The sequence below is a fragment of the Palaemon carinicauda genome, chromosome 1, assembly GCF_036898095.1.
Source record: "Palaemon carinicauda isolate YSFRI2023 chromosome 1, ASM3689809v2, whole genome shotgun sequence".
Taxonomy (NCBI): Eukaryota; Metazoa; Arthropoda; class Malacostraca; order Decapoda; family Palaemonidae; genus Palaemon; species Palaemon carinicauda.
Window position 1 is genome coordinate 263,651,392 of NC_090725.1, and position 16,115 is coordinate 263,667,506.

The 16,115-nt window shown below is 37.2% G+C and overlaps 1 protein-coding gene across 1 annotated transcript in view; it reads left to right on the forward strand.

Annotated features, from left to right (window-relative positions):
- The window catches only part of LOC137655809 (glutamate receptor ionotropic, kainate 2-like), a 360,856-nt gene that overhangs the window by 102,326 nt on the left and 242,415 nt on the right, over window positions 1-16,115 (forward strand). The window lies entirely within an intron of this gene.

The window sequence follows — 16,115 nt, forward strand, 5'->3', positions numbered from 1 at the left end:
CAAACAGAGCTGTCACGTTCATATTAAGTACACCCTACAATTCACTATCAGCAGATTCAATCTGATTTAAAGTGAGATGAGGCCTCCACTCCATAATTTGAGGTTGAACTACAGGCAAGTCAAGAACGAGGCCTTTGAACCTAGTCCAAGGGGACTAAATTCAGATGAACCGGAACTTTCAGGCAACGGTTGGTCATCAAAATCAGGTAGCAAAGAGCCAGAAGTCACGATTGGGATGAGTGGAGACTGCAAAGTCAGAAATAGGGCTTTCTGTTCTAGTAGGTCTTGACAACTCGTGGCTGGAACTCTTGGAACCAGCAGAAAGATGCTCCAATAGCAAAATATTGGCTACTTTCTAGAATTCTCAACTCACTGGTGGATGAATAACGTCTTCCTCCCAGAAAGAGGAGGCTAAGAAACGAGGTACTGGAACTTCTGGCACAGGAGAGTGAACCACCAATTCAGAGGTTGAAATTGGGGTGTCACATTTCAGCGGAACTGTCCTCCCATAGTTGTAGGGCCATACGATCCCTAACTATTTCTGGCTTTAGTAAAGGGGTCTTGTCAAAATCTTCATGCAGGCATACCCAAGCATCTAGTGCCCTCTTTCCCTCAGAAGTCTTAAGTCTTAGCTGACAAGGATGGGCTTGGGCTGACAGAAATCTTTCAGTGGACTGTAACTTGTTAATTTTTGTCGAGACTTGTTATGATCTGGAGACAAAAGATATATGACTGCAGATGCCACACCATATGAGTTACTATCAGTACAGGAGTCAGAACTACTGTCGAAAGGTCCTGAACTATCCTGAATCTTAGTTACTGGATCAGGATCCTTCGGGTATCAGAAGTGCCTCCTAAGATAGGCTGGAAGCTCTAGCCATGCTTTTAGTTGGATATGGTAAGCCTTCACCAGTTCACCAGCAGTTAGGCTCTTAGTCTCATAGCTGACCTTATTCTCGTGTACCTTAGTAACAAGGAATACCCCCCTCAAACCTAGGAATGAGCTTGTTCGTCAGACTGTCCCAACAGGTGCACCTTAAGAACCACAGAACCCTCTGGAAACAGTTTGTACCAAGGGTGTCCTTCATCCTATGTGTCTTTTGATCCTTCTGAAAGCAATGGGATACTATAAACATCATGAGCACCCTGCAGTATATTCTCAGCTGGAGTACAACCAATTTCAGTGGTGTAGGAATAGTTGTAACTGAGAAATGCTCTGGATAAGTGCCAGTCCCACTTCCGAGATTCAACAGTTCATTTTAGGTCACTTGGTAGTGTTGATGAGCAACAACACAACTGTAATGGCATATCTAAAAAAGCAAAGAGGTACTTTTTCACGGCATCTTTGCCTATAAGTTGTTGAAATCCTGCGATGGATGGAAGACAAAACAATCTCCCTGTCAGCCTGGTTCATATCAGACAAAAAGATAATTTTGCTTATATTTTGCCTTACACTGTCACGGAAGTGTTCTTACACTTGCTTACCGCAAGTGCACGGGCCGTCAACTCACTGCCATTATCAGGCCACTGGTTAATGAGGTGTCAGGATTTTTACTATATGCATCGTCATGCTCAAGAATAGAGATTCCAGATAAAAACTTCCAGTAAGATGGAAAGGGTTCTTCCACCCTCCTAAGGATGGGTTTGTATTCATGTAGAAACAAATGACAAATTTGGAAGTTATTTGCAGTTTTCCTAACTACAGTATACAAAACTAAGTTCTTTACACAAATTTACCCACTGCCACCTACTCCCGGAAGCCCCGTCTACAATCAAAGTGCTGTAGTAGTGAGTGAGAAAGGGCCCAGATTTGCCTCCCTGCTACCATCTGGAATCAACTTAAATGGTTGTTGACACCTACTTAAAAGTTTTTATATTAGTATTCCAGCTTCACTTTTATCATTTTTTCTAAGGGTTGTGGTGGCCTGTTGGTAGCATCCTTGACTGGTGATTGCCAGACACGGGTTCGAGTCTCACTCAAGCTCATTAGTTCCTTTGGTTGCTGCTGCAACCTCACCATCCTTGTGAGCTAAGGATGGGGGGTTTGGGGGAGCCTATAGGCCTATCTGCCGAGTCATCAGCAGCCATTGCCTGGTCCTCCTTGGTCCTAGCTTGGGTGGAGGGGGGCTTGGGCACTGATCATTTGTAATATGGTCAGTCTCTAGGGTATTGTCCTGCTTGTTAGGGCAATGCCACTGTTCCTTGCCTCTGCCTTTAAAAAAAAAAAATAAAACTCGGATATGTATAGTTAGGAAAATACAAATTACTTCCAAATTTGTAATTTTTAGCTTCAAATTCTGAAACAAAAGTAAAAAAGAGCTGCCTCCAGTGCTCCGAGGTGCTGGATAACCTCCAGCCGTACAGTGATAGGGACTTCACTGAGCCTTGAAAACTCTGCAGGTAGGGCTGAATTAGTAGGTTGTACCAAACTGGAAATTCTTTCAGAGTGTTCACTAGCAGAAGCAGAAAGTCAGTACCATTCTGCTTGCGGCCATTTTGGGGCTACCAGGGTCAACTTCAGATTGCGGGATGACTAAACCTTGTTTAATACCCATTGAAGAAGGCAGAACAGCTGAAAAGCATAGACGTCGAGGCCGTCCCAGGAGTGCTGGAATGAGTCCTCGAGTGCTGCTGCCGGGTCTGGCACTGGTGAGCAATAGACTGGTAATTTTTTGTTGAGGCTTGTGGCGACCATATCTATTGTTGGGGAACTTCACAAAGTTGTGAGCCTCATCACTACTAGGGAATGCAACTACCATTCTGAGCCAACTATCTGATCCTGGTGACTCAACTTACCTACTATGACATTCTTTTTGCCGGAAATGAACAGGGCTGAAAGAAGTACAGTACATTATTGCCTTGCGGACTGCTCAGTCTTGTATCGAGACAGTTAGCTGTGATATGCCGCCTTCTTTCTTGACATATTAGGTAGTAGGTTGGCCAAGTCACCAGCGACCCATTGAGATACTACCGCTAGAGAGTTATTGGGTCATTTGACTGGCCAGATAGTACTGCATTGGATACCTCTCTGGTTACGGCACATTTTCCTCTGCCTACACATATACTGAATCGTCTGGCCCATTCTTTACATAATCCTCTTTCCTCATACACCCGACAGCACAAAATTAACTGAAAAATTCTTTTTCACACGAGGGATTAACTATTGCACTGTAATTGTTCAGTGACTACTTTCCTCTTGGTAAGGGTAGAAGAGACTCTTTAGCTATGGTAAGCAGCTTTTTTAGGAGAAAGACACTCCAAAATCAAGCTACTGTATTGTTCTTTAATCTTGGGTTGTGCCATAGCCTCTGTTCCATGGTCGTCCACTGTCTTGGGGTAGAGTTCTCTTAATTGAGGGTATACTTAGGCACACTATTCTATTAGTTTCCTTATTTCCTTTTTTCACATTATTATTATTATTATTATTATTATTATTATTATTATTATTACTACAAGCTAAGCTGTTCTTAGTTGAAAAAGCAAGATGCTATAAGCCCAAGGGCTCCAACAGGGAAAAATAGCCCAGTGAGGAAAGGAAACAAGGAAATAAACTGCAATTGAAGTAATAAACAATCACAATGAAATATTCAAGAACAGTAACAATATTAAATTAGATCTTTCATATACTGTATAAACTATAAAAACTTCAAAAAACAAGAGGAAGAGAAATAAGATTGAATATTGCGCCAGAGTGTACCCTCAAGCAAGAGAACTCTAATCTAAGACAGTGGAAGGCCATGGTACAGAGGCTATGGCACTACCCTAGACTAGAGAACAATGGTTTGATTTTGGAGTGACCTTCTCTTAGAAGAGCTGCTTATCATTGCTAAAAAGTCTCATCTACCTTTACCAAGAGGAAAGTAGCCACTGAACAATTACTATGCAATAGTTGACCCCTTAAGCAAAGTTGAATTGTTTGGTAACCTCAGTGGTGTCAGGTGTATGAGGACAGAGGAGAATGTGGAATAAAATAAGCCATACTATTTGGTGTATATATCGGCAAAGACAAAATGAGCTACAACCGGGGAGAGGGATCCAATGTACTACAGTCCAACCAATAACTCTAGCGTTAGTATCTCAACTGGTGGCTGGTGCTATGGCCTACCTAATACCTACAAGGTAGGCTATTTTCCCTATTGGAGTCCTTGGGCTTATAGAATCCTGCTTTTCCAACTAGGGTTGTAGCTTAGCAAGTAATAATAATAATAAAGTGATAATAATGCCACTACTATTACATTGTCATTCATCATTGTAACCGAGTGGCTGGTTAGCAACGGTTGGAAGGGTTGTAGGGCTAGATAGGCTGCCTTCTACTCCAGCATATTAATGTGATTGGTCTTGCCCTCTAGAGATCACAGTCCCAACGTGATATGTACCTTGAGATGGGCTCCACACCCTCTTTTTAACACATCGATGAACAAAAGGAGATCTGGAGAGAGACACTAAGGGAAATCCCCATAGCAGATCTAGTCACTCCGTCACCAAAGAAGATCGGATCTGGTATCATGCTTGACTAGAACTAGAGCTCGAGTGGAATCTGTGGCTTGTGATCTGTGCGTTTTTAGTCACCACTGCAACAATTGCAGGTGGAGGTTACAGTGCGGAACAAGCTTTTCCATTGAGGACATGTCCTAGGAGCTGTAACCATTACTCGGCTGGTACTTGTACCCATTAGGAAAATGTTGCCCTCAATAACTCAAGAGCTGAAATAGTTTATGGCAACCTGTTGGTCTTTTCTGTCGATTTTTTTCCGTCTATCATCTCTTATAAGAGAGGCGAAATTCTCGAGTGCTCGGTCATGGATTGACATTGATAGATGAGAGTGATCATCAGTGGGAGGTGAATCACTTGCTGTTTGCGGATGATACTGTATTGGTTGCAGACTTGGAGTAATAGCTGGGTCGATTAGTGACAAAATGTGGAAGGGTATGTGAAAGAAGGAAGTTGTGAGTAAATCTGGGTAAGAGTAAGGTTATGAGGTACATAAGAAGTGATAGTGTCGTATTGAATCTCATGTTGTATGGAGAGCTATTTGAGGAAGTAGATCAGTGTAAGTACTTGGGTTCTGTTGTTGCTGCAGATGTGGAGTGGAAGCAGATGTACATTATTATTATTATTATTATTATTATTACTACTACTACTACTACTACTACTACTACTACTAGCAGCTAAGCTACAACCCTAGTTGGGAGAGCAGGGTGCTATAAGCTCAAGGGCTCCAACAGGGAAAAATAGCCCAGTGAAGAAAGGAAATAAGGGAATGAATAAACTACAAGAGAAGTAATGAACAGTTAATATGAATTTTCTTAAGAACAGTAACAACAATAAAATAGATCTTTCATATATAAAGTATAGAGACTTATGTAAACTTGTTCATCATAAATGCATTTGCTGCAAACTTGAACTTTGGAAGTTCCACCGCCGATTCTACTGCCTGATTAGGAAGATCATTCCACAATTTGGCCATAGCTGGAATAAAACTAAATAAAATACTGTGTAGTGTTGAGCCTTATGATGGAGAAGACATGACTATTAGAATTAACTACATGCCTAGTATTACGAACAGGATGGTACTGTCTGGGAAGATATGAATGCAAATGATGGTCAGAGTTATGAAAAATCTTATACAACATGCATAACGAACTAATTGAACAATAGTACTAGAGGTTAATATCTAGATTAGGAATAAGAAATTCAATAGGTTGGAAGCTCTTGTCCAGCATATTAAGATGAGATTCAGCAGCTGAAGACTGGGCAGGAGAACAATAATCGAAACAAGGTAAAATGAAAGAATTAAAACACTTGTTCATAATAGGTTGATAACCGAAAATCTTAGAATACTCTCAAGAAGCCACTTTTTGTGAAATTGAAGAAATGTGTTTCTCAAAATGTAATTTGTTATCAAGAATCTCACCTAAAGTTTTAAGTGTTTTATAGAGTTAAAGAAACATTATCCATACTGAGATCTGGATGTTGAAGAGCCACTGTCCTCGACCTACTTACAATCATACTTAAGATTTGCTAGGATTCAACTTCATACCCCACAATTTGCACCATGCACTAATTTTAGCTAGATCTCTATTAAGGGATTCAGTAAGCCCAGATCTACATCTAGGAGATGGAATCTAAGCAAAGAGAGAAGTATCATCTGTGTATGCAACAAGCCTGTTTTCCAGGCGAAACCACATATGTGTAATGTTGCTACGACTTTTCATCACTCATCATTTTATCACTGGCAATTGACCAGTGGTCTTTTCATCAAAAAGTTATTTCATCATTTGACAGTGAAACGCATCAACAGTTAATCGTTGCTAATTTCATCATACGACACTTAATCAGATAATCACTAATTTCTAACCATTTGTACAATTCAGGAAATGGTTTCACTTTCATAAAAAATTTTAAACAGATGAACTATACTCATTGTACAAATAGGAAGACGGATGTGATCTTCGAAAAACCATTAAAGACAAGGACACTGTGTGCTTCAAAAAATTTGAACACTACAGGCATAAATAAAATAAAGACAATTCTATCCGTTGTCGATGCGGAGAATACCCGCGAAAAAAAGTGTAGAACATTCATTACTACATTATGAAATCAGGTTATGTCACTTCCGTACCCAGAACAATCCATGTTTCCGATGGAAAAGGCATCGAAGCAAGAACAGAAGAAATTTAAAGAAATTCTTTTAAATAACTTTTATTGATCCAAAAAGATTTTTAGAGATCAGTAACCAAAAAATAATAGCAGGTTTATCTTGTGCTGATATTTGGCTTGCAGATTGGACTTTCAAAATTGTGCTGTCTATATTTTTCGCGTTATACACGATTCATTTTCAATTTAAGAAAGGTTGTAATCTAGCTGCAATATATGTTATTATGCACAAAAAAAAAAAAAAACTTGCAATACTTATAGATGAATGATTGTTGCTGTTCAACTATTAGTTCCACAAGCAGATCCCAAACAAATTTTACTAGACTTCGAAATTGCAGCCAGGAATGAATCTCGTAGCTCATATCCTTACACAGAAATTTGAATGAAAATTCATAATTATATTTTTGTTTTATAGTACTTGAATTTTTTTCATTGTTTTATCTTCGAATAATATATTGTATAAAATACAATTTATTGAGGTAAAAGTGATGAAATGTATTGATGATGAAAGTTTGAGTGATTAAATATATAGCTGATAAAAAGTCTATTGATGAAATGTAGGATGAAAAATTGTCTGGTGATAATCTGACACGTGATCAAATGTCCTATTATGGTCTGTCTGGTGATTAAATGACGAGTGATGGAATGTCACCTAATCGTGTATATAGGCTATTATGAAAAGTAATGGACCAAGAACATTACCCTGAGAAACACGATATCACATTCCTATACTCACTATGGTGCCCATCAACATCGACTCTTTGCAATCTATTACTCAGAAATTCAATAATGATGCTAAGAAAAGACCCAAATACTCCCAGCTGTTTGAGTTTCAAAATAAGGGCCTCATGATTAACACAGTCAAAGGGAACGCTAAAATCAAGGTCAATCATACGAGCTTCCTGAACACGTTCAAGGGATTCCTGTACAGCATTAGAGATTGTAAGAAGGGCATCACATGCTCCAAGGCTTTTACAAAAGCTAAATTGCAAAATAGGGAACAGATGACTACTTTTGGCTTAACTACTTGGATATTTTGCCTAAAGACGTGAATGAAGGATGTAAAGTGGTGGGGTTGGTGAAGGTAGTGGTAAAGAATAGAGGGTTAGGAATGAATGTAATGAAAGTTCTGTATGAGGAAGTGATTGTACCAACTGTGATGTATGGATCGGAGTTATGGTGAATGAAAGTGATGGAGAGATAGAAATTTAATTTGTTTTTCAGATGAAGTGTCTGATGAGAATGGACGGTGTATCTCGGTTGGATAGGGTTAAGAATGAAGTAGTAAGAGTGAGGACGGGTGTGAGGAATGAATTGGCAGCTAGAGTACATATGAATGTGTTGAGGTGGTTTGACCATGTAGAGAGGATGGAAAATGGTCGTCTGCTGAAGGTGATGGATGCAAGAGTTGATGGGAGAAGTGCAAGAGGAAATCCAAGGTTTGGGTGGATGGATGGATTGAGGAAAGCCTTAGATGACAGAAGGATAGATATGAGTGACAAATGAACATGCTAGGAATAGAAATGAATGGTGGGTGGTTGTGACGCAGTTCTGATAGGGCCTGCTACTATCTCTGGTTATCTTATGGTGACCAACGAGGTAGCGTCAGTATGGGAGTCAACATATGAAGCTTCATTTGTGATGGCACATGGCAGTAACAACGAAACTCAGCTGAGTCCCTCGTCAGGCAAGGAGAAACAAAGAGAAAAGAATAGGTCAGAGTATTCTGTGTATGTGTAGGCAAAGAAAAAAAGAACCGTAACCAGAGAGAAGGATCCAATGTATTACTGTCTGGCCAGTCAAAAGATACAATAACTCTTTAGCGGTAATATCTCAATGGGTGGTTGGTGCCCTGGCCAACCTACTATCTACTTATCTCTTATTATAATAAATATCTTCCACTGAGTCAAAATTCAGTGTAATTGCTCTTCTTCTTTTAAGTGATTGAAAGTGGTGGTCCAGATTATCAATATTATTTATGCTTTCAATGTTTCGTCCCATAATATTTGAGATGCCCTGTGCATCAAGAATTGATGACCCATTATGCATGCCTTGCAGGGCTGCTATAGAACCATTAATTTTCCTGAATTTATACCACACCTTTTACATTGGAGTATTTTCTGATGTACTGAACACATATTTTTACCTTGATATCCTGCCTTTCATTGCTTCTTTTCTAAATTTAGCAAATATCTTTTTAAAATATGGTTTTGATACACTAATTTCTATCACTATATCAACCAGTTTATATATTGTATTTCCAAATGTAAAAGGACCAGTAATCAAATTCTTAAATCTTTTATTTAAGGTTTCTAATTTTCTATCAATTGAGTGTTTTTCCTTTATTAGTTGTTGGGCCAGTGTATCTGACGACCAAGGGACCGAGTGTTTTATTTTTGGGCACCAGTCAGAGGCATAGATTTGTCAGCTGCTTGTCTGATGAGGTCCACAAAGAATTCCTTTGTTTCATCGTGATTTTGTGAATAATTGAATGGAGGCGCTTTACTTCTATAATATTTAAACTTATCCCAGTCAGCTTATTTGTATTATAATGCTGAGTGGGAGGATCTGTTGTAAATCTTAACTTGGTTACTAATATAGGAAAATGGCCGCTACTATCTAGCGCGTTCCATTCAAATCTGACAACAACATTGTTGGAACAAAGAGTTAAGTCTACTGAGGAATATGATACATGAGTTTTGAAATAAGCGTTTAATATACATAGGTTGTGATCATTCACTGTTTGTTCAACGTTGGAACCATTTGTATCAACGCTAACACAATTAGTGTCCCAAAGGGGGTTGTGGACATTGAAGTCTCCAATTAATAGAAAACCTTGCTTATCTGGGAATTCTTTGATTAGATTACGCAAATCATAGTTACAAGAGGGTTGTTTTATACATTATAAATTTTAAAAGCTATTATTTACATGCACTTTAGCTCCAAATAATTGAAATTCTGACATGTTATAGTTCCTAGCATCGCAAGTTACTTTATTATGTAGAGTCCCAGTCCTAATGCATTAGCCTAAGGAACTGAGCGAGATGCTAGAATGTAATTTCTCATAGAAGAAATAGTATCATTAGTATATTGTGGGCATATTGCAATAATTTTGTAAGTCTTTGAATTTCCCCTAGATGTAAGCGGGTTGTAAGACCATTAAAATTCCATGAGTTATATAGGGATTGACCATTATGGTAATGGTGAGGGATTTTCACTGGGTAGGGCATTATTTTTGCTTATTTTTTTGCAGTTGGAATTTTTTTTAACTGCATGGGGTTTACTTTTTATTAGAATTTGGTTCTATTGGTAGTTTTTTATGTTTATTCGTATTATGATTAGCAAGAAGAGGAGCTTTTAGCACTTGTTGGAGAATTGGTGATGTTACTCCACTATGTAAATGTGTTTGTGGTAGCTTAAGTCCAACTGATTACCGCCCAATTTCCATAACTCCCATATTATCTAAAGTTTTTGAACGTCTTTTGGCAAAACGTCTTAATAGGTTTGTTGAAGGTAATCATCTGTTCCCTAGGTTGCATTTTGGTTTTTGTAAAGGCCTTGGAGCATGTGATGCCCTTCTTACAATCTTCAATTTTGTACAGAAATCCCTTGATTATGGTCAGGAAGTTTGTATGATTGGCCTTGATTTTAGTGCTGCCTTTGACCGTGTTGATCATGAGGCCCTTGTTTTCAAACTCAAACAGTTGGGAGTGGGTGGGTCGTTTCTTAGCATTATTATTGAATTTTCAAGTAATAGATCGTAAAGAGTTGTTGTTGATGGGCACCGTAGTGAGTGTAGGAATGTGATATCTGGTGTTCCTACAGGGTAGTGTTTTTGGCCCATTACTTTTCATACTATATACAGTACACATGACATGTGGTTTGGCCTAGAAAACAAGCTCGTTGCATATGCAGATGATGCTACATTCCTTGCATCAATCAATTCCATCTCCTGAATGTAGATCCGGGGTTGCTGAATCCTTTAATAGAGATCTAGTTAAAATTAGTGCATGGTGCAAATTATGGGGCAAGAAGTTGAATCCTAACAGAACTCAAAGTATGATTGTAAGTAGGTTAAGGTTAGTGGCTTCTCAACATCCGGATCTCAGCATTGATAATGTTTCTTTAACTCTGTATGACTTTTAAAATTTTTGGTGTGATTTTCGACAGCAAATTTTCTCTTGAGAAACACATTAGGTCTGTGCCTTCTTTTAATTGCACAAAAAAAAACTGGCTTATTGAAAAAGTCTTTTAAGATTTTCGGTGATCAATCTATTCTGAAGAAGTGTTTTAATTCTTTCATTCTACCTTGTTTCGAGTATTTTTCTCCAGTCTGGTCTTCATCTGCTGATTCTCATCTTAATTTGTTGGACAGGAACTTATAGTCTATTAAATTTCTTATTCATGATCTAGATATTAATCTCTGGCATTGTTGCTCAATTAGTTCGTTGTGCATGTTGCATAAGATTTTACATAATTCTTATCATTCTTTGTATTCAGATCTTCCCGGACAATTCCATCGTCCGTAATAATAGGCATGCTGTTAATTCTAATAGTAAGGCTTTCTCCATCATGAGGCTCAATACTACACAGTGTTCTAGAAGTTTTATTTCAGCTGTGACTAAGTTGTGGAATGATCTTCCTAATTGGGTAGTTGAATTAGTAGAAGTTCAAAAATTCAAGCTTGCAGCAAATGTTTTTATGTTGAACAGGCTGACATAAATCTTTTTATAATTTATATATGAAATATCTATTTTGGTATTGTTACTGTTTGTAAAACATTTATTGTAATTGTTCATTATTTCTCATATCGTATATTTATTTCCTTATTTCCTTTCTTCGCTGGGCTATTTTTCCCTGTTAGAGCCCTTGTGCTTATAGCATCTTGCTTTTCCAACTAATGTTGTAACTTAGCTTATAATAATAATAATAATAATAATAATAATAATAATAATAATAATAATAATAATACCGAGGAGTAGCTGGATTTGTAATATCAAATTGTAGCTCATCAGTCTCCCTTAAAGGTAATATAGATTTTGATATTATATGAAATCTAGCCTCTTTGGCCAAGGGCTATTTATTGGAATTTTATAATCATCTGTGGATCAAACATCTATTTCCAAAGGCATGGAAACATGCAATAGTAATTCAAATAGCTAAACCAGGAAAAGATCTCAGTAACCCAAACAATAATAGACCAATTTTACAGACTAGTTTTGTTTGCAAAATACTGGAAATAAATGGTAAATTATCGGGTAAATTGTTCACGTCATAACATTTTATCAGCCTCGCGATTTGGCTCTCAATCTGAGCGATCTATCTGGGACTTACTTTCCCACTTGGAAAATTATAGACGTTAAAGTTTTGGAAAATTTTATTCACAGCTTTTGAATAAAAGTAAGTCACAGTAGCCATATTTTTTGACATAGAGAAGGCGTACGATACTACTTGGAGGCATTCAATGCTAAAGTCCTTACTTAATAATGGTTTTCAAGCTCACCTCCCTATTTTTATTAGCAAATTTTTTGGTGAAATAACATCCCAAACTCTTATTGAGAATAATTATTCCGAAAATTACAACCGAGACAGTGGTGTACCCCAGGGTAGTGTTTTAAATGGTACTCGTTTTGCATTGGCTATTAATGACTTAGTTACTTGAATGCCCCAAGAAGTGTAAAGTAGTCTTTATACGGACGAATTTGCAATATATTACTCTTCAAACAGTCTTCGTCACCTACAAAGAATTTTAAACGTTATTCGAAAAGTTTGGACTGCGTCTATTGGTTTCAGATTTTTGGCAGAAAATAACTGAGGCTATAATGTTTTATTAGAATATTAGATGGAAGCGAAACCAAGAAATAAACCTGGCATTAGGCGACACTTGAATCCAATACCAAGATAGGGTAAAATTTTTGGGACTAATATTTGATACTCGCCTCAATTGGAAGGCCTATGTATCCTTCATCTAAATGTTGTTTAATACAATATGGGGTGCAAAACGATCAACTTTAATGATTATCAATTAAGCATTAATGTTATTAAGAATAGATTGTGGTAGTTCAATATATGGATCAGGATCTGAAGCTACTTAAGTCTTTAGATCCAATACACACTTGAGGCCTGAGACTTTGCAGTGTAGCCTTTAGAATTTCCCTAAAAATCTCAGTACTTCTGTGAAAGTGGGGAACCACCCTAGTCCTCGCACTGATTTTGTAACTAGGCAAAGTGCATTAAAGATCCTATCCACCAATTCTCCAAAAATGAACCCTTGTCAACCATTTCTCTTTTCTGGGAATGGGGCATTTCACCGTGGCCATTTTCCATGGTTGTTTGGCCGTATTCCATTTTGCCGCGGACCAAATTAGCCACAGACCAGTCTCGCCGCATAAATCCTGATTTTGAAAAAGTAGAATTGTTGCATGGGTTGTTCTAAGTAATCTAGTGAGTATAGTGTATTTATAATTAAAAAGGTAGAATTGTATTTTGTGGTAGTTCGGTAGTTTCAAGTTATATAGTGTTATCATTTATATACTTGTGGTATTTCGGTATTTTGAAGTTATTAATGCATTTATCTTTACAGATTATTTTCCATTAGGTTAGTTGTATATATCTTTCTAGTCATGTAATGTACATTTATATCTCAACTTTTCACGGTGCTTTATCTAAATTGGAAAAATTCTTAGACCATAGAAATGCAATCTACGATATTGTCTACCCGTAGAAAAAGAAAAGTATTCACATTTTGGAGATGTGAGAAGAGAAACCTCTGCAAAGTTGTGATATATGTTAGAAATCGTGAAGTGGTGAAACAAATAAACGACCGCAAACAACGCATGCAGGTTCGGCAGCTAAAGTTAAAAGAGACATCGTTATTTCAAAGATAAAAGTGCGAGCTGCTGAAACCGTATAGAGTATTTCTCAAATAATAGAAGAGTGCCTTACAAATTTGCCTGAAGCCTGTCAAGGAAGGATGCTTAACAACCGAACTGAAGAAAATTGTGATTAGGATGCGGAAAGAAATTGCTCATTACCTAGGAATTACAGCCCGAATGCCGCCCTGGCAATGTTAACTGTAATTTGAACTTGCTAATTTCAAAACTTAGAGCAGCATTTTCCTTTTTCTGCAATTCATGGATGTTTATGTGATAGAATTTTTTTTAAAAAGTTATAAAAAAAAAAAAAAAAAAAAAAAAAAACAATAATCACGCTGAAGCTGCTCGCAGGAGGTTGCAGTGCGAACTAGAAGTTGAGGCGGCCTGTTGAGCATTTAATAATTTGGAAATTTATAGACTACGAAAAGTTCAAAAAGGTCGGCAAGGGGGGGGGGGTGGCGGCTTACACTACGAGCAACTCGTAGCAGGCCACAGCCACGGTCCAGATATACCAGGTCAGCCAGACAGCGTACTGATTTTAAGCCTCTTCTGCGCACCTACGTCATCTGAGGGGGCTTAGTGTTGGCGAGACCCATTAAGAACGTAGATCTATCACACAGTCAATGAGGTTTTTTATACTTTATCAAATTATTAAGATATCGCATTCGAAAATATACCGATATCTTAACAAAAAAATCAATAACATCGTCAGGAACTTCAATACCAGACTGCTTTAATTCTAAATAAAGCTTTTTAAAACAAAATTTTCCTTCCATGAGAGCTTTCCCGTGTACAGCATTAAAAATCTCCCGCATTATTAACAACTGTGAAAAAACTGACTAGAAGGTTCATGTAATTCCCCCCGATTAACACATGCTATCCAAGTATCATTCCTTAGCACTGCTTCAGTCTTATTTCCTAACTCAGGATATTTTACACAAAATTTCTTTACAATATATCCACCAATATATTTAAGAGCTTCTTCCTCAATTACTCCCCCAATATATTTCTTTATTTGCTCTCAAAAGGTCTTCATCCTCGTCTAAAGCATCTTTCTCTAAATAAAAATCTAAATTTCTGAATATCTGCGTTGTTAGGCATATTTCTAACGTTAAGTCCCTTTCTTTCGTGATAGATTCATCGTCTTTGGCTGATTCATGAGATTTTTCAACAGTGGTGATATTACACTTTTCACTTAATATTTTAATTTCCTTTCCTAGTAACATTTTTTTAGCCGAAATTTAAAGTTCACAGCATGAGGATGATCATAGTGCCCATCCATTTGCCTTATACACCCAAAGAAATGTTCAAGGCAATCTTGATTTAGTCTTTGCGTAAGTAGGTAGTCAATACTATAAGAGCCTTTTAACATATCAAACAAAGCAATGGTAGATTTACATGATAGAATTATTCCTTTCTGAAAATTGAAAAGACTTTTTGTATTAGGATTTTTAACTCTCATAGTATTCATTACCTCGATTACCTTGAGCAGTGTACCTGTTTGTTTTTCTACATCAATACCAAAAGCATTGCTTTCACCAAACTTTCCATACATGGAGGAAGAATTCATTATGTCGAACCAATCATTTATTAAAAGAATAAAATCAGATGTTTGATTCCAGTTTTGACACTCCAACAGTCCCTTTTCCCATAAATATTTTAATGAGTTGGCACATGACCTAGAGAGTAATTGAACTGCTAATTTAACGACAGCCTGTTACAGTTGAATGCATTTCATTAATCTTATATGCAAGCCTAAATTCTTCTTTGGTTTTATTAAGCATTTCTCGTATGTCGTCATCTGAAATACAGTCTCCAGTCTTGAGGAAAAAACCGGAGTCAATAAAATTATTTCTAACTAATTTAATTAAATGTGGAACATCTGAGAAAACAAAAACTTCTCTTTCTGGTTTAAAATAAAGCGAGAAAACAGTAGCATTCACAACGTTAATTCTGTCTGCACGGCAACATGCATGTATCCACTGGTCTATGTATAGTTTTTCTTTTGGAAAGCGATGGTATTTTATGTTTGAGCTTTTAGTTTTATCATGTCTATTATAACAGCCAAATACTGTGCAGTTACTTGGCATTATTAGTGACAGAATGAATGAATGAATAAAATGATAATGGACACAGCGTCTCCTATTGTTTACGTTACCTCTATAGGTAGCTATCTAAGACAACGGTCCTTTTTGTTTACCCACGTGTGTGAGACGGGGAAGCTTGACGTCACAGTATGGGTGATTCACAGCTTAAGCTGCGCGTTGGCTGACCTGGTATATATAGACCTTGGCCACAGCAATCCACCAAAATGAAAGAAATACACGGAAGCAGGCACTCGAATACAAACAATCGTGAGAAGATTTAGTGAGAAATTATGTTGAGTATTTACGAGGAATTGCTCATAAATTCTAATGAGTTTGATTTTTATTCTATTTGTCTCACTATTCTCTCAATTTTTAACATCATTTACACAAACTGTTGTTTGTTATAATGTACTGACAATGATAATATTATAAGTATTTTATACAATTTACTAATTTTTAACAATCGAAATAGAATTTTCTTTTTTATTTGTAATTT